Here is a 19,711-nt window from a genome sequence, read left to right on the forward strand (position 1 = left end):
TTACGTTTGATAGATTATAACTCTGAGTTTGTATAAGTTTTTAGTTGATGATTTATGTACAATTTTTCTATTTTTGTTTTTGGCTTAACTAATCAATTCCTCTGTGTTTCAAGTTTCAATATACTTAGATTTCACATCTATATATATATGTAAGTAGCCAGAATTTAGATACTGATGCCACAGTCTCAAACATTTATTATTATCAACCAAAGAGTATTGATGCTTTCCTTAATAGAAAAATAATACATTTTCAATAACAAAGAATTTTTACATTGGTACTGCATTTATAGGAAATGTGCTTAGTTTTGAAATTTTAAATAACTTTAAATTTCATTGATGAGTACCCAGAGTATCAGACAAAAGGCCATAGTATCAGAAAAAAATGTTCTATTATATGTTCATTGTTTAAAACTATATATACTTATAAAAATTTTTCTCAGAAATATGCATGTATAAAATAAAACACTAAAAATAAATTGTTCCAAATTGGAACTGAATGTTTAAGCTTCAAAACTTATCTTAAATCTGAAGAAAGAAATGATCTTTCCAGAAAGAAAGGAGAGGGGCAGAAAGGTATCCAGGCAGAAAAAAGAAGAAAGAAAGAAAGAAGAAAGAAAGAAAGAAAGAAAGAAAGAAAGAAAGAAAGAAAGAAAGAGGGAAAGAGAGAAAGAAAGTAAGAAAGAAAGGAAGGAAGAGAAAAAAAGAAGGAAAGAAGAAAGAAAGAAAGAAAGAAAGAAAGAAAGAAAGAAAGAAAGAAAGAAAGAAAGAAAGAAAGAAAGAAGTAGAGAGAGAGAGAGATAGAGAGAGAAAAGGAAGAGAAAGGAAGGGAAGGGAAGGAGGGAGAGAGGAAGAGAGGTAGGGAGGAACATTTATTTCTTCATTTATACTTTTCCACATAGCTAGAGTTAAAACCATAAAGTTAAAAACAAATTTAATGTTTCTTCTGTAATAGCCATGGCAAACACAAACCTTTTATTTTGCTTGCTTTCAGTAAAAGTGTAAAACATTTTTGTATGTGTACATATTACATATAGAAATTGAGATTTCTTTTAGTTATAATATGGTCCTTTTTTTTCTGTAAACTTTATTTTTTTTTAATAAATTTTTATTAATGGTAATGGGATGACATTAATAAATCAGGGTACATATATTCAAAGAAAACATGTCTAGGTTATTTTGTCATTAAATTATGTTGCGTACCCCTCGCCCAAAGTCAGATTGTCCTCCGCCACCCTCTATCTAGTTCTCTGTGCCCCTCCCCCTCCCCCTAACTCTCTCCCTCCCTCCCTCCCATGTCCTCCCTCCCCCCACCCCTGGTAACCACCACACTCTTGTCCATGTCTCTTAGTCTCATTTTTATGTTCCACCAATGTATGGAATCATGTAGTTCTTGTTTTTTTCTGATTTACTTATTTCACTCCTTATAATGTTATCAAGATCCCACCATTTTGCTGTAAATGATCTGATGTCATCATTTCTTATGGCTGAGTAGTATTCCATAGTGTATATGTGCCACATCTTCTTTATCCAGTCTTCTATTGAAGGGCTTTTTGGTTGTTTCCATGTCTTGGCCACTGTGAACAGTGCTGCAATGAACATGGGGCTACATGTGTCTTCACGTATCAATGTTTCTGAGGTTTTGGGGTATATACCCAGTAGAGGGATTGCTGGGTCATAAGGTAGTTCTATTTGCAGTTTTTTGAGGAACCACCATACTTTCCTCCATAATGGTTGTACTACTTTACAGTCCCACCAACAGTGAATGAAGGTTCCTTTTTCTCCACAGCCTCTCCAACATTTGCTATTACCCGTCTTGTTGATAATAGCTAATCTAACAGGGGTGAGGTGGTATCTCATTGTAGTTTTGATTTGCATTTCTCTAATAACTAATGAAGCTGAGCATCTTTTCATATATCTGTTGGCCATTTGTATCTCTTCCTGGGAGAAGTGTCTGTTCATGTCCTCTTCCCATTTTTTTTATGGGATTGTTTGTTTGTTTGTTGTTGAGTTTTATGAGTTCTTTGTAAATTTTGGATATTAGGCCCTTATCTGAGCTGTTGTTTGAAAATATCATTTCCCATTTAGTTGGCTGTCTGTTTATTTTGATATCAGTTTCTCTTGCTGAGCAAAAACTTTTTATTCTGATGTAGTCCCATTCATTTATCTTTGCCTTCACTTCTCTTGCCATTGGAGTCAAGTTCATAAAATGTTCTTTAAAACCCAGGTCCATGATTTTAGTACCTATGTCTTCTTCTATGTACTTTATTGTTTCAGGTCTTATATTTAGGTCTTTGATCCATTTTGAATTAATTTTAGTACACGGGGACAGGCTATAGTCGAGTTTCATTCTTTTGCATGTGGCTTTCCAGTTTTCCCAACACCATTTGTTGAAGAGGCTTTCTTTTCTCCATTGTATGTTGTTGGCCCCTTTATCAAAGATTATTTGACCATATATATGTGGTTTTATTTCTGGGCTTTCTATTCTGTTCCATTGGTCTGAGTGTCTATTTTTCTGCCAATACCATGCTGTTTTGATTATCGTGGCCCTATAATATAGTTTAAAGTCAGGTATTGTAATGCCCCCAGCTTCATTCTTTTTCCTTAGGATTGTTTTGGCTATTCGGGGTTTTTTATAGTTCCATATACCTTAAATCAGGAACAAGACAGGGTTGTCCACTCTCTCCACTCTTATTTAACGTGGTGCTAGAAGTTCTGGCCAGAGCAATCAGACAAGACAAAGAAATAAAAGGCATCCATATTGGAAAAGAAGAAGTAAAGGTATCACTTTTTGCTGATGATATGATTCTATACATCAAAAACCCGAAGGACTCCACAAAAAGATTATTAGAAACAATAAACCAATACAGTAAGGTCGCAGGATACAAAATTAACATACAAAAGTCCATAGCCTTTCTATATGCCAACAATGAAATATTAGAAAACGAACTCAAAAAAAAAATCCCCTTCACGATTGCAACAAAAAAATAAAATACCTAGGAATAAACATAACAAAGAATGTAAAGGACCTATATAATGAAAATTACAAAGCATTGTTAAGGGAAATCGAAAAAGATACAATGAGATGGAAAAATATTCCTTGTTCTTGGATAGGAAGGATAAATATAATCAAAATGGCCATATTACCCAAAGCAATATACAAATTTAATGCAATTCCCATCAAAATCCCTCTGTAAACTTTAAAAAGTGCTATTTGAAACCTTTTTACTACTTCAATGTGAGAGATTATTTCTGAGAATATTGCATTCATTGACACTATTCAGTAAGATCAAGAAAAGAGTAACCGAACTTTATTTTTTTCCTTGAAAGAGAAATTGAGAACTTCAAAATCTTAAAATGCTCTTTCATTATTTACACATAACATTATATGGCAATACTTTGCAGAAAAGAAAGATACATTTAAATAAAAATTCCTAAATTCAGCAAGTGACTACCTTTTTGTATAATACATTCAATATTGATATTTATAACATATTTAAGTTTATAATTTTGTACATATGATATATATAAAATATGGGAACAGTTTTAAAAAACAAAAAGTAAATTCTAGACTGAAAATTAAATGAACTGGTTAGTTTTTTAAATTACATTATGTTAGACATTTTACTGAGACTACTATATCAGTGTGTGAAAGAGAAAATAATTAATGCCAGGCATAGTAATCTAGGCACGTAGAAAAAAAATTATATACCTTAGGTCAGGGAAAAATTTCCTGAAAGGTGTATTTAAGATGATATTTTGGGCTATCCAGAGGTTTTTTGAACAGTATTCAAGCAAAAAAAAAAATAACAAAAAAAAATAGTAAAGAATCATTAGGGTGAGGAAATGTGAGTAGGAACATGAAGAACAGTGTGATCAATGGTTAGGCTGAAAGTGTTAGTGTAAGATTAATAATGGTTCAATGGGGAGTCATTAAAATGTTTCATGCCAGGAAGAAGCAAGTTACTACCCTACATGTATTTAAAAATTAATTTTGAAACTAATTACTCAAATGCATAGATATCCTACTGACATAATTGAATAAATAAATGAAGGATAATTGACGTATGTACAAAGGAAAAAAAAAAGCTATATAACCTATGAAAATATTCTTGCCCATAAAGAGATGAAGAATAACTTTCCATTCCTTAATTGTGTTGGCTTTATTAATTGTCTTCCAAAAAGCAGTATGGAATGTGGGGAAATGAGTAACTTGTATTGGAGAAACCTCACAAACACTACTTCATCCAGGTGCTCAGGATTAATATCAATAATCTTAAATTATATTGAAACTATGTACCCTTGATATGATGAAAATTGTACTTTACCTGTATTTTCTCCTTTCAAAAATCAATAACACTAGTATGAATATGAGAAAAATACTAGACAATCCTAATTGAGAGGCTTTCCACAAAATACCTGATCACTACACCTCTATCTACCAATATTATCAAAAAACAAGACCAACAAACTATCATAAGCAAGAGGAACCTAAGGAGACATGACTACTAACTATAATCTAATATCCTGTATGGAATCTTTAAACAGAAAAAGGACATTAGATGAAAATTAAAGAAATCTAAATAATGTAGGACATTAGTTAATAACAATGTCTCAATATTGGCTCATTAATGTTGACAAATAGACCACACTAATGTGAAAAGGGAAAAATAGGTGAAAAGTACATGGGGACACTCTTTACTATCTTCAAAACTCTTCTGTCAATTTAGAACTATTCTAAATTAAACACTTATTTTTAAAAAATGGATGTGAGAGAGATTTTTTTTTTTAATCTCAGAAAACTCTTAAGAGATTGTTGGAGTAATCAAGATGGAAAATGATGAAGGTTATATCAAGAGAGAGAGAAAAATGTAGGTGAAACATAATTACATTTTAGGGTTAAATATCATGATTTACTGATGGACTTGATGTGTGGGGTGGTGAGGGAAAGGGATAATAATAGAATTACTTGAATGTTTACAGTAAGAGTGTATGCTACTAATTTACTCTGATTAGGCAAATCTATTAGGGAAGAAGATTTTACAGAGTAAATTGGTAGTTCCGTTTTGGACATACTAGCATTTATTTTGCATCATGAATATAAGTACTATATATGTGATTTTTGAAAAAAAATGGTTTGAGTTGAATATATAATTTTTGTGTCAGAAGAATATACAGGGGTGGGCAAAAGTAGGTTTACAGTTGTTCGCACGGGAAAGACCTGCTAGTTATTATTATTATTATAACAGCTTTATTAACATACTTACAACTCTAAACTTTTTGCCCACCCCAGTGTATGCTATTTAAACCAGCTAACTTTCAATCACTGGCCCAGAGATCAGTGTCATGGTACAAAAGAGTTAACAACCTTGATGTATGAAGATTATAAACCCAATCATGTTAGTTGAATTTGCTTATTCTCAGGGTGATTGCCACTTACCACTCATCAATAAAAGTTATTTTAGTTTATATTTATATCATATATAGACTCAATAATTATAGACTCTACAATCTTCATACAATATCAGAGTGGTTAACTCTTTTGAGGACTAACACAAAATTTCTGACAGACCAGCAGTTGAAAACCATTGAGACATGATGATATATTTTAAGAAGATAATGTATATACAGAAAAGTGGAAAATCCACAATCACTTCCAAGGAAGCCAAGCATTATGAATGAGAGACTAATGCCAAAAAGAAAACCAAAAAGAATAGCCAGGGGTGTTGATATCACACAAAATAATTGGTATCACAGAAGCTAAGTAGAAAAACACATGTTCAATTTTTTTATTAGCATTTCAAAAGTCACATTTATCATGAGTTATTTTATGATAATAGTAAAATATGTACACCATAGGAATATGGACACATAAAGGACAAGAAAGTAAAACATATAATTTGGGATAATGGCAGAACGATAACAGCTATTAGCATTTTGGTATATATCTTTCGGTCCTTTTTTCTATACACACACACGACCTTTATTATTTTGTTTAACAAGATGGGCTCATACTCTTCACCAAGTTTTGCTGTTTGCCAAATAAAGACTGTTATTCTCTTTTGTTAGACAGCAGTGTGTGATTGCCAGAAGGTTGGTAGTGGAGGAGGGTATGGGGGCATAAATGGTGATGATCAAAGGCTTGACTTGGGGGGATGAACACACAATATTGTGTACAGAGATGTGTTGTAGAATTGGGCACCTGCAACCTGTATAATTATGTTAACAAGTGTCAACCTAATAAAGTCAGTAAGTTTTAAAAAAAAGGAGTAAAAAATAAAGTTACTTTTATGATTAATCCCTACCCTCTAAAATAAAGACTGTTACTCCCTGGCATTAAATAAATTTCACATTGATTATTCCTAATCATGGAGTATTCCAAAATGTAAGTGTACTATCAACAGAAGGAAGGTTTTATTTGATAAAATAAGAGGGACTTGGGATGTTTTTATATGTGGATGAGAAACTGCAGTAGTTCTGGGAGAGGTGAGATCCCCAGGAAAGCGAAGTAGGATAATATTTAAGGTGCAGGAGAAGAGGAATGCCTTGGACATTTCTAAAAGAGTATTATAATTCCTTGTCTTAATAATTATTTTTATGAAATCATAAAACATATGCTCATTTTAAGAAGGCTAGATAATTTTAAAAAGTAAGAAAATAAGTCTCGTAATCCTATCAGCTATTTAACATATTTCTTTTTCTGATAACATTCACAAAACTAGTATATATCTTTCTGTGCAAAATATTGTTAAAGAGTAGTTATATCTGCCTGATCAGGCAGTGGTGCAGTGGATAGAGCATCGTACTGGGATGCGGAAGACCCAGGTTTGAGACCCCGAGGTCACCAGCTTGAGTGTGGGCTCATCTGGTTTGAGCAAAGCTCACCAGCTTGGACCCAAAGTCGCTAGCTCCAGCAAGGGGTTACTCAGTCTGCTGAAGGCCCGTGGTCAAGGCACATATGAGAAAGCAATCAATGAACAACTAAGGTGTCGCAATGCCCCAAAACGAAAAACTAATGATTGATGCTTTTCATCTCTCTTCATTCCTGTCTGTCCCTATTTATCCCTCTCTCTGACTCTCTTTCTCTGTATGTGTAAAAAAAAAAAAAGAGAGAGAGAGAGAGAGAGTAGTTATATCTGGTAATGACCTACATTGTGGTTCTAACAGGAAAAAAGCCTATTGGGAAACTAAAGAGTCAGTGACTTGGAAGAAGGTGTGATGATGTGTTACAAGACTCCAGGTGAATGTCAAGTATGGTTTCCCTCACCCTCAGGTTAGCTCAGCAAGAGAACAGTGATGTGTTCTGGGGACTAGCAGAGCCTTTCGCTCATCAGCCCTTACCTCACTTAGAAAGTGCGCATTACTGGTACAGGAGACCTCAGTTCTGGATTACTGTGATAATCAAAGAGCAGAAGAAGGCCTTGGCTCAACATTTTATATGATTTTTTTAAAGAATATTTCTATAAGTATATCATTTATTTTATTTTATTTATTCATTTTTAGAGAGGAGAGAGAGACAGAGAGGGAGAGAGAGGAGAGAGAGACAGAAAGAGAGAAGGGGGGAGGAGCTGGAAGCATCAACTCCCATATGTGCCTTGACCAGGCAAGCCAGGGTTTCGAACCGGCGACCTCAGCATTCCAGGTCGATGCTTTATCCACTGCGCCACCACAGGTCAGGCCTTATATGATTTTTAAACAAACATATTGATATATAATTTAGTGCATTATTTTTTTTCAGATTTCCTTAGTTTTAACCTAATACTCTTTTTCTGTTCCATAATCTCATCAGCAATATCACCATGTCTCCTTAGACTCCTTTTGCTGTGACAGTTTCTCAGCCTTTCCTTTTCTTTAAGGGTCCTGACAGTTTTGAGGATGACTCGATTGGCAGTGATAACACATGCATTTCTATGCAACTTTTACCAATTTGTCAGGAAAAAGTTTTAGTAGGAGGTTGGTGGAAGGCTATGCAGAGAACAATATGTGAAAATGTCATCTCAGTCATTTAAAAGCTAGAGTATGAGTGGGAATCAGTAGAGGGAAAGAACTCTCCTTTCTGACAAAACAGAGTGAACAGCTAAGGAATCTGACTTGAACTTGTGAATGCGAATTTATGTATCACCTGAGACTATGTGCTTCTGATTCTATTATTGGGTTCATAATCACAGGGCAGACACTAGACTCATGATATTTATTAATATAAGTAGGAAAAGTGACATTTCACGCAGACCTCTATAACATATTGAAACTACAATTGGACCCACTGTTTCTGTAACAAGTAATGAGGTAACAAAATAAGAGGTTGTCAGTGTTGAGTTTTGAGAATTTTTATAGAGGAAAATTTCATTTACAAGGTGTTTGAGCAAAAATTGGTCAAAAGTAGAATGTAATGTCTTAGATGACAATGAACAGGTTAATGAATATGGATGAAACATGTGAAAGGATGTAGAGTGAGTCCGATACGTGATAGCAGAACACGGAGTTAAGGAGAAGTAAAGAGTGGCACACTCAGAAGGCACTTATATTGAAGAAGAGTATTTTTTTCTTTGTTTTTTTTGTTTTGTTTTGTTTTGTTTTTTATAAATGATGCTGGCTAGAAAATAGCAACAGACTGAAGAATACTATATCTTACATCAATACAATGATAACATTTGAATATGAATCTAAATATGTATATGTGTGTGCGCAAGTGTGTAGAGAGATGCAGTTTTATTGAAGCTTAAAAACAAAACCTAAATACATTTCAACAATAAAATATTTAATATAGTTTTGTGGATAAAATATTAAAACACAATTTAATAAAATAAATAAGTATATTGGATAATATAGATTAAATTTTTTGTTACGTTTCATGGTAGATTATAAATGCTCCCATAAATGGGTGATAAGTATGTCAGTAATACTATTATGAATTAAGAGTATTGTTATCAGCTCTGGTAGGTTGGCTCAGCGATAGAGCGTCGGCCTGGCGTGTGGAAGTCCTGGGTTGGATTCTCGGCCAGGGCACACAGGAGAAGCACCCATCTGCTTCTCCACCCCTCCCCCTCTCCTTCCTCTTTGTCTCTCTCTTCCCCTCCCGCAGCCAAAGTTCCATTGGAGCAAAGTTGGCATGGGCGCTGAGGATCGCTCCATGGCCTTAGCCTCAGGCACTAGAATGGCTCCAGTTGCAGTGGAACAAAGCCTCAGAGGGGCCAATCATCGCACACACACGCGCGCGCACACACACACACACACCCAGGCATGCTGGGTGGATCCTGGTCGAGTGCAAATGTGAGTCTGTCTGCCTGCACCCCTCACTTCCAACTTTGGAAAAAATACAAAGAAGACCCAGAAAAGAGTATTGTTACTGCTTGAATTTTAGATATCTTTTGCAATTATTTTTGAGTTGAAATTAAATCATTTTATAAACAAAGTATAGTATTTTAGTAGACATTTTTATTTTACCTATGATCATTCATATAGTAGCAGGTGCTGATCTCATACCAGTCTGTATTCTAAACACTTTTATGTATTATCAAATTTAATTTTAACCCTGTGAGTTAGACACTATTATCCTCTTCATTTTATATATATATATATATATATATATATATATATATATATATATGAGACTTAGAGAAGGTTAGCAACTTACTTAACTTAAAATAACTAGTAATTGAGGGACCCAGATTCAAATCCAGTTGGATAGTTACAGAACTTGTCACTTAACCACTAAGCTATAGATGTCACCCTGCAGATATGTTTTAACCCAATATGTGTCAATTCCATTAACTTTTTTTATAGAAAAACAAATGTAAGCTATTTAGAGATCAGTTTCTACATACAAATTTATTTTGGTCATTCTGCATGGTTTAAAGTGACAGCTTTCAAATAAATGCATATTAATTTAGCTGATCTGTGGTGATTTATTTTGCACAACTCACACATGAACACACTTTAAATGTCTTTAGAGATTTCTAGAGAAGTTAAGAAAAATAAAGAAAAATAAAATTAACATGCAGACTGTGCAGTATTGTTTGTGAAAGGCATTAAATGAATTTGACAAATTACTCATGTAGTCATGTAGCAAACTGAAACTTCTAGATTTCTTTTGTGTAATGGTACCCACAAAGGCAGTGTTTGTATTATTTATTCTGTATTGATTGAAAACAGTGGTATAAAATGAAGAATTACTCTTTGTATTTCTTTTATTTTCATTTAGGTTCACTTATTCATTAAAACACTAATTCTTTTTCTCTTTCTCTTCTTTCTGGATTGTTTTTTAATGTTTACCTTAACTCTAGTTAAAGAGAGAAACTAAACAGACTGGATGTATCAAGAGGATATTTAAATTCTACCTAGCTGGAATATTTAGGTATATTGGACTATACCTTATTTTTAAGTTGTATTTAATCTTGTACTTTAATTAAGAAGCTTGGATATTTCACAATACACACACACACTGGTATATCACTAAAAGTAAGTACTCAGTATTTTACATGTATTTACAAAAGGCATTTATAATACAGTATTAAATAATAAGTGCCAAGAACTTTGCAAATATTACTAGTAAAATATCACATTATACTTCTTGCTCTAGAGAAAGACATTCATCTTACTCTTTGTAGGATTGCTATAAGAAGTAAATAAGATACTAAAGGTAAAATATTTATCCCATTGTCTAGATATAGTAATCTCTATAAAAAAAGTTTGTACAAGTATTATTATTAGGCAAGCATGCTTTGCTAACTAGAAGGAGATTCCATTATAGTATTTGTTGATTTCTTGGATCTCATAAAACTTTTCAGATATAATAGTTTTGATAAAAATGAATTCTGTCTATGTTTATTGATTCATTATCTAGATAAAAATATGGATGGAAGCAAAAGCTTCAGTTTTTATTTAAAGTACATAAATAATTCAATCCTATTACAAGACATGGTACAGGGCTTCTTATTCACAGTCAGCCTTACAATGCTAATAATTATTCTATTAATTTAAACCCAAACAGTTTCAATATGATTTTTATTTATTATATGAACTGTCATAGAAAACAGGTCAAATGATATCTGTTTAAAATATCTGAAGATGTATGAATATTTCCAAGTTACTGTAAATCGGGGTTTGTTAATTGTATTTTCAGATGGAGTTTCTTAGAGATTTCTTTGCAGGCACCTCCAGGAAATGAATCAGTGTCAGAATAGCCTGAAGGAGAGTAGACAGGCAGAAATTATTTGAACTGGTCTAGAAAAAAGTGTGAGAAAGGGTGATTAATTTAGTTATGTTAAGTTAAAGAGGTGAAATATCTACATAATGCCATCTTTGGCTTTCCATTCAAATCAGAATTTACATTTCTGAAATTTAATTTAATAAAAAAACTAGTAATAAATATAAGCTGAAATAATATAAGCTTATCTTTTATTTTTATAATAAAAGTAAAGTAATTAAATAAAGATTACCACATGGTTAGCAACTTATTAGACTATAATTTTTATCCAATGCCTATTTCTTTTTTAGATTGTAAAATAAAATGAGATTAGATCAGTGTAACTCTGGGAAATTTTCAAACTTGTGACATTTAATATTTGTGCTGTGGCTATTCTTATTTTAAGAAATGACATTGATAGACTAACATATTTTAAATATCTATAATTAGCAACTAAATTCAGAACAAATGCTTATTTTCAACTGAACCATTAATAAAATATTGGGAAATATATCTTAGTTATTTCATTAAATATAACATTCAATTTTTCTTTGTGCATTAAACTTTAGTGAATTTGAAAAGACAAAATCAATTAAAAGCTACATATTATATCAGTGATTTTATTTTATTTTTTTTATTTTTTTATTTTTTTTCTGAAGCTGGAAACAGGGAGAGACAGTCAGACAGACTCCCGCATGCGCCCGACCGGGATCCACTCGGCACGCCCACCAGGGGCGATGCTCTACCCACCAAGGGGCGATGCTCTGCCCCTCCAGGGTGTCGCTCTGCCGCGACCAGAGCCACTCTAGCGCCTGGGGCAGAGGCCAAGGAGCCATCCCCAGCGCCCGGGCCATCTTTGCTCCAATGGAGCCTTGGCTGCGGGAGGGGAAGAGAGAGACAGAGAGGAAGGAGGCGGGGGGGGGGGGGTGGAGAAGCAGATGGGCGCTTCTCCTATGTGCCCTGGCCAGGAATTGAACCCGGGTCCCCCGCACGCCAGGCCGACCCGCTGAGCCAACTGGTCAGGGCCATATATCAGTGATTTTAAACCCTTTTTATCTCATGGAACACATACACTAATTCCTAAAATTCTGTGGCACACCAAAAAATATATTTTTGCTAATCTGATAAAAAATAAGTAGAGTATTGATTGATTTACAAAAAACATGATAGTAGTAATTACCTACTTTTTTTGCTCCATAGTGAATTTTAAAAAAAATCAGGTTCCTATACTTGTATATAAGGATTTCTGGTACCAAGAATGAACCAGTCAGTTGTGATATGACTGATAATATGCAACTCATTATGACCTATTTATTTATCATTATAGACAGGCATTTATACCAAAGAACTATTTATGTGTTGGCTATTGTCATTTATTTTTTGACAATTAAAAAAAAATAGGTCAATGCCTTTGACTAAATAGTTAGATATTGCATGCTTTTAAATTATTTTATTTATTTATTTTTATTGAATTTATTGGGGTGACAGTATTTAAAGAAATTATACAGGTTTCAGGTGGACAATTCTATAATATATAATCTGTATACAGTCAAGTCTCCATCCATCACCATTATCTTCTCTATACTCTTCTCCACCTTCCCCCACCCCCTCCCTTTTCCTCCCAGCAATTACTACACTGTTGTCAGTGTTCATGAATCTTTTCTCTTTTTGTTCTTGTATTTTTCCTTAATTTAAAAAATTTTTGGCATACCAGTGTGCCACGTACACCAGTTAAAAATCACCGTATCATGGAAAATGTTGTTAATTATTGATTATATAAATGAAGTTCAAAGACACATATAAAATCCTAATGTAATATTTTCATACTTACCTTTATTTCCAAATACACTAGGCAATTTATAATGAATGACTTGGAAAAAAATTTTATATAAAATATAAAATATTATAACATTTCACATATATATCTCAGAAAACTATGGAACAAAGATTGCATAAATCGAATAACCTTCATCATAAGCACTAAAAAATGGGAGTTAAAAGTTACAAATATGGCTCTGGCTATTTGGCTCAGTGGTAAAGTGTTTGGCTCAGTGGTAGAGTGTTGGTCTGGTTTGTGGATGTCCCAGGTTTGATTCCTGGCCAGGACACACAGGAGAAGCGCCCATCTGCTTCTCCATCCTCCCCCTTCTCCTTTTTCTCTATCTCTCTCTTCCCCTCTTGCAGCCAAGGCTCCACTGGAGCAAAGTTGGCCCGGACGCTGAGGATGGCTCCATGACCTCTGCCTCAGACACTAGAATGGTTCCCATTGCAATGGGAGTAACACCCCAGACAGGAGAGCATTATCCCGTAGTGGGCTTGCTGGGTGGATCCTGGTCAGGCACATTCGGGAATCTGTCTCTCTGTCTCCCCACTTCTCACTTCAGAAAAATACAAAAAAGAAGTTATAAATACTGATTTTGTTATAAAGGATACTCTTTCTCAAATAATAAGACTTGTTTTTCAATATAAAGATGTTGAAGTTTTGCTAATTTTACAAAAAGATTTTGTATTTAAATGGAAACTCACCAAAAGCTAAAAATGCTATTTAGGAATTCCATCAAATAAGCAGTATCAATAGCCATGAAATATTACTACAAAAATCAGCCATCTAGCTGTTTAAAATAGTGTTGCCAGTATTCTCATATATAGTAAATGACATGTCTAAAGCATTTTATATGACTATGTAAATGATATATTGTGTTAAATTTGGGTTAGGGACAATTTCATGCAATCCATGGCTCTAAAGTATGGAAGTCTTCTGATCTACTCTAAACCATTTTGTTTTGCTTATATTTCCATGTTTTATTTTGTCATGTATAAAAATATTGATTACTCTTCCCTCTAGACAAAAAGACAAATATATTTAAGTAAAATAAAAAAGAATCATGGCTTCAATTCTTGAATTATTCAGTCACTTAGCTAATAAAGCAATTATCTTAGATGCTTTATTACATGGTGAATACTGATGATATTTTATTTTTCTATAGGAGAAAAAAAGTAAATTTCTTGTTAACTTACAGTTCTGACAAACCACTGCTCCAGCTGAATATTTTAGGAAGCTGCAGTTTGGCTTGTTAAGAGTCTCAAAGGAAAAATAAGATCAATACTTGTCACAGCAGGAGATACTTTACTTTCTGTGGAGTGTTGTAATATATTGCTGAGGGTGAAAAAAAATACGCCAACATTTCAGCTTGTCCTTATGTAATGAGCAGGCTTCTGTTAAGAAAACTAAATCACTTTTCCTAAAAATTTAATGCCCAGATAAAACGGTTTGTGTCACTTTGTAGTTCCATTTCCATGTTTAGTGTATTTTATAAACTGATATATAAAATATACCAAAACTTTTGATGAGTAGGTCACATAAACCTACACATTAGGTGTATTGTTCAGGTGATTCTTAGTAGTAGGGAGAAACTCAACAAATCTAAATATTTTAAGCTTCAATACATTAACACTCTGAAGGTCAGGGATATCTGATGGTCCTTTTATTTTTCCTCCTTTCCTTCAACCTTTTCTTTCTTGTTTTAAATATTACTTTTTCATATTCCCCATTTTTTAAATGACTATATAAAACTTTGAATTCAAGTGAATATATGTGTAGATGTTTGTGGATCATTTTTTTAAAAATTACATGTTTCTTTCCATCTACATAAATTTTAGTTTGATTTAAAGGTAGCAATACTAATTAGGGATCGGGGCAAACTCGTAGGCAATCTACCAGTCAATCGGATGTGGAACTGAGGATGCAGGGAATCTGAGGGTGAATAGTAGCAGAAGGAGGTAATCAATATCAAGTAAGGCCCCACCAACAGCTGTAGAAGCTAGCTGTGGTTGTTTTATTAACTCTCTTCCTAAATTTCCCAAGGGAGAGAGTCCTAGAAGAATCTTAAGAGAACTGGTCCCTAAAATGTGAAATGGACAAACGTGATGTAAGAAATGGACTGTGCCGGACACCCACTTTACCTGATAAAGAAGGTCCTATTGCCCAAGTGTTTAAAAGCGGTCAGCAGGCTGCTCTCCATACTTTGGGGTTAGCCTCAGCTACAGAGAGTGAACTTGACCAAAGGCATGTTCTCCCTGAAATGACCATATTCAAAAACTGATTGCAATAGGTATGAAAATCACCTGCTATGCTGGCCTTCCACAGAAAATGTCTAATGGACTTTGTGAGCTAAAGAGGTCTGAGTGAGCTAGGGCAAGACATATTAGGGTCTTAGCACAATTTGACTTCTTTTGCTGTCTTACCTCTCTCCTTCCCACCTCTTCTATAGGTTCATCATTGACAATGACTTGCATACCAAAATACTTAAGTACACTCCCCACCCAAATATTTGCCTATCGGTTGGACAAACTGTAGTTGACATGGTCATGAACTTAACAAGTGTCACTTCCCAGCCAGCCCCAACATTTATTCAAATAAGTCAATCACATTATCCAGTAGGAATCAGGGCCCATCTCATACTTTTGTTACTCAAAGCCTCCCCTTCACTGACCCAGCTTGTCTACCCTATTCCTAAATGCAATTATTGAAGGGACTTGTAATGAGCAAGGAGGAGCATGTTCTCCTCCCCCAGGCTGTGAACATGTGAGGCTAATAAACTGCTATTAGTCTCATCTGTTCAGTGTTGATAAGAAAATACACACACACACACATATACATTTGTATATATATATGCACACTCACATGGATCACTATATATGTAAAATTATCCCCATTCACCAAAACCAGAAATTGAGACAATGGAGGAACTCACTAAATTATGCAATAATATATACCTTTAGGTTCTGAAGCTGGGATTTTAATGCTGGCATCTAGTTCCTGAGTTCTTGCTTTTAACCAGTACACAGCTAGTTAGCATACTTTCTGGAAGCTGAGTACTTGTTTTTAATAATTGTACATTAACAGACTCAATCCACTTGTAAACACTTTAAAGGCAATGTTGAAAAATAAAATGTTACGCAAGCCTTTCTTCTTAAAATAAGAATGAAAGGATGGCAATAACTTTTCTGATAGAAAATAGAAAAACAAATCGTAGTTGTTTTCTAGTAAAATCTTAAAAGAGACCCTTGTATTTTGCTAAACAATCAAATCAAAGGCAAAAAAAGAAGAAAAAAAGAATGAAGAAAAGGGAAGGAAGGAAGGAAGGGAGAGAAGGAGGGAGGGAGGGAAGGAGGGAAAGATGGAGGGATAGAAGGGAGGAATGAAGAAAGAAAGATAAAAACAAAAAAAGAATGGATTGAGTGCTGTTGAGCCATAAGAATAGATATATATGTATTTACTGAATAATTGATTTGAAGTGAGTTTAATATTTAGGCAAAAAGTGTGAAGAACGAAACAGAAACTGTCAGTCCAGGATAGGGGTGAAACCCATATGTCTCCAGTTAGCATATATGCCAAGTGAAGCCTTGGTATTTGGCATGTGGTGCACAAGCTGTTCTACATCAACCCACTGGAAACGGAAGAGGTGAAATTTGAAACTTTGACAAAGGTTTTCACACTGGCAGAATTGCAGTAAATGAACAGCAGTAGAATTGAACTGTGGGTGTTTCCACCCTTTTAACTATTCCTAGAATTTCAAACAAGAGAACCAAGTGATGATAGAGGAGAGTATGAATCCAAAAATATTCATTTTTTAAAAAGTTACATGGTCTGTCTCTATGAAGAAAATGTGACAACCACAAAATCAGGGCAAGAAATTATCTTCTTACTTAAAGATTTTAAAACATTGCAATCCTGTTCTCTAGAGGTTTCTGCCACTGAAGTCAAAGGTCTAATATTTTGCAGTAAAAGTAAATTTTAAGGCAGGATACTGTATTTGAATAGTCAATATAGGCTAATAGTGAGTTTCTCAAATCACCTATTTTTATCAAGGATGTATAGACCTAGAGCTTTGAATATACAAACGACTTGATAAAGTTAAAATTCTCTCTTTTAAACACTCCCAGATAACTCTTTTCAGTAAAAGACTCTAAAGAATGTATATTTATGTTATTATGGGCATATAGTATATAGTTAAAATATGACTGCTTACTATATTGTAAACAGCACACATTCGTAGAGTTGAACAAATATCAGAGAGTATTTTCCTCAGTTCCTGTAATTTATAAATTAAAAAAATTGAAGCCATGGTCAGTAAAAAACTAGTGTCATAGTCTAGAATACTGTATTTCAGTTTAAATGTTTGAGTGTAACAAGTTAAAATACATTTTTATAATTGCATATAAGGGCATAGTTTCTTAAAAAATGTGATTTAACATAATGTATTGATTAAGATTTACTGATTGTTTTTTATAACTAAAAAATAAATGCAACAGAAACTCTATTTGTATAAACAAAATTGTGTTTGCTTTGTTTATGCCACAAAACACACTGATGGCTATGTGAATGAATCAAGCAGATATGCTATTTTGACTTTTTTATGCTAGTTAATTTAGAGTTCAATAAAATTAGGTCAAATATATAGTTTAAAAACAATCTCAAAAAAGTTAAAAATGTATAGATATATAGAGATACAGGTATAGATACATATAGATATATAAATAGATGATACAGATATAGATTAGATATATACATAGATAGCATATGTCTATGTCCTAGTCTCTGAGTGGGTTAGGTCTTTTTTTTTTTTTTCAACAGAGACAGACTCAGACAGACAGGAAGGGAGAGAGATAAGAAGCATCAATTTTTCATTGCAGCACTTTAGTTGTTCATTGATTGCTTTCTCATATGTGCCTTGACCAAGGGGCTAGAGCAGACCAAGTGACCCCCCTACTCAAGCCAGCGACCTTGGGCTCAAGCAGGTGAGCTTTGCTCAAACCAGATGAACCCAAGCTCAAGCTGGCGCCCTCGAGGTTTTAAACCTGGGTCCTTTGCATTCCAGTCTGACGCTCTAGCCATTGCATCACCACCTGGTCAGGCTATGTTTCTTTTTGACACAGAATAAACCAGAGACAAATGAAGTCTATTAAGAAAGGCTGAAATACATTCTTTCTGGCATAAGACTTGCATACTACTATGAAGTCTTTCTTGGTTTCAAACATTCTGTACATTTTACACTTATTATTCCCTAAACCTGGAGCCCTCTCTGTTCAGATTTTCATGCTCCTTAAAACCATTCTGGCCTCAGCTTCAAACCTTGGAAATGCTTACTGTACTCTCAGAGTCTTATCTTTATTTATGCAACCTGATTGATACTGACTGTCAGAGATTATCATTTTTATTTATTAGGTAATTACATGTTCTCAATGGAAACTTCCTGGAATTCTACAAGGGCAAAGAACATGTTTGGGCTGTTCATAAGCACCCACTCTTGAACACAATGTGGTGCAGAGTAAGCCCTCAATAAAAAAATAGTGAATAAAACAGAAAATCTGGAAGAAAAGGAAGGACTGAATGGGTAAATATATAAATTCATTCCAATTCAGTATTTTATATTTTTGTAAAGGACATGATATACTAGACACTGTACTAGGTATTAAAGAGGACAAATACATTAAATAAATGGAAAATTTACAAAATAATCTCTAACTTCAGGATTTAATAAGAAATATAATTCTGCATATATTTGTTCGACAAATACACAGAAATAATCATATAGGAACAGCAGGTTAAAAGAGTGGGAAGAACTGCTATATAACAGTTGAGTTGGACCTTAAACAAATGAATGGTATTTTGGTTGGCAGGTACATTGATAAAGAAAAATGCAAGAAATGAGAGGTACAGCAGATCTTTGAATAGTATGACTTTTGTTCAATGCCATTTCATTATAACATTGATGAAAAGAAAATGTCCTTCTGAAGCCACTGTCTGTATGGTGTTTGAGTGCTCTTCTCATGTCCATGTCTGGGGACACATTTTCTCCCACATCAGAAAAACATGGAGGTGAGGTGAGCTGGCATGTCTAAGCTGGCCCAGTCTGAGTAAGGGTGGGTGTGGCTGTGACTGGCACTACAATGGAAAGGCATTCTGTCCAAGATGAATCTGGCACTCTTGACTTTGACCTGGAAAAAGTGGGTTGGAAAATGACCTTGTTTGTTTTCATTTATCTTACTTAAATGTCCGCATAGTTTACATTTATATCAATGTTTAATATTGGAAGTCCTTGAGGTTTTTATTTAGTAGTTTGATGAAGTTTTTTGTGGCCAGAAATATGATGTAGGAACTTAACTCTTATTTTTATCAATTAGCCTATGGGGAAGTTGGTTTTATTATATGTCCTTTCATTTTAAGATGCAGTTTCCAAAATCCTAGTGATGGCATTAATTGAGGACTTATCCTATTAGTTTTCTATTGCTGCCTTCACAGATTACCATACACCTAATTGATTGAAACAAACAAAATATGTGTCATTCCACAGAAACTTCTGTACATCAGAAATCTGGATGACCTAGGCTGGTGCTTTGCATAGGGCAGGGGTCCCCAAACTTTTACACAGGGGGCCAGTTCACTGTCCCTCAGAGCGTTGGAGGGCCAGACTATAAAAAAAAACTATAAACAAATCCCTATGCACACTGCACATTTCTTATTTT

The sequence above is a fragment of the Saccopteryx bilineata genome, chromosome 1 (genome assembly GCF_036850765.1).
Source record: "Saccopteryx bilineata isolate mSacBil1 chromosome 1, mSacBil1_pri_phased_curated, whole genome shotgun sequence".
NCBI classification, from domain to species: Eukaryota; Metazoa; Chordata; class Mammalia; order Chiroptera; family Emballonuridae; genus Saccopteryx; species Saccopteryx bilineata.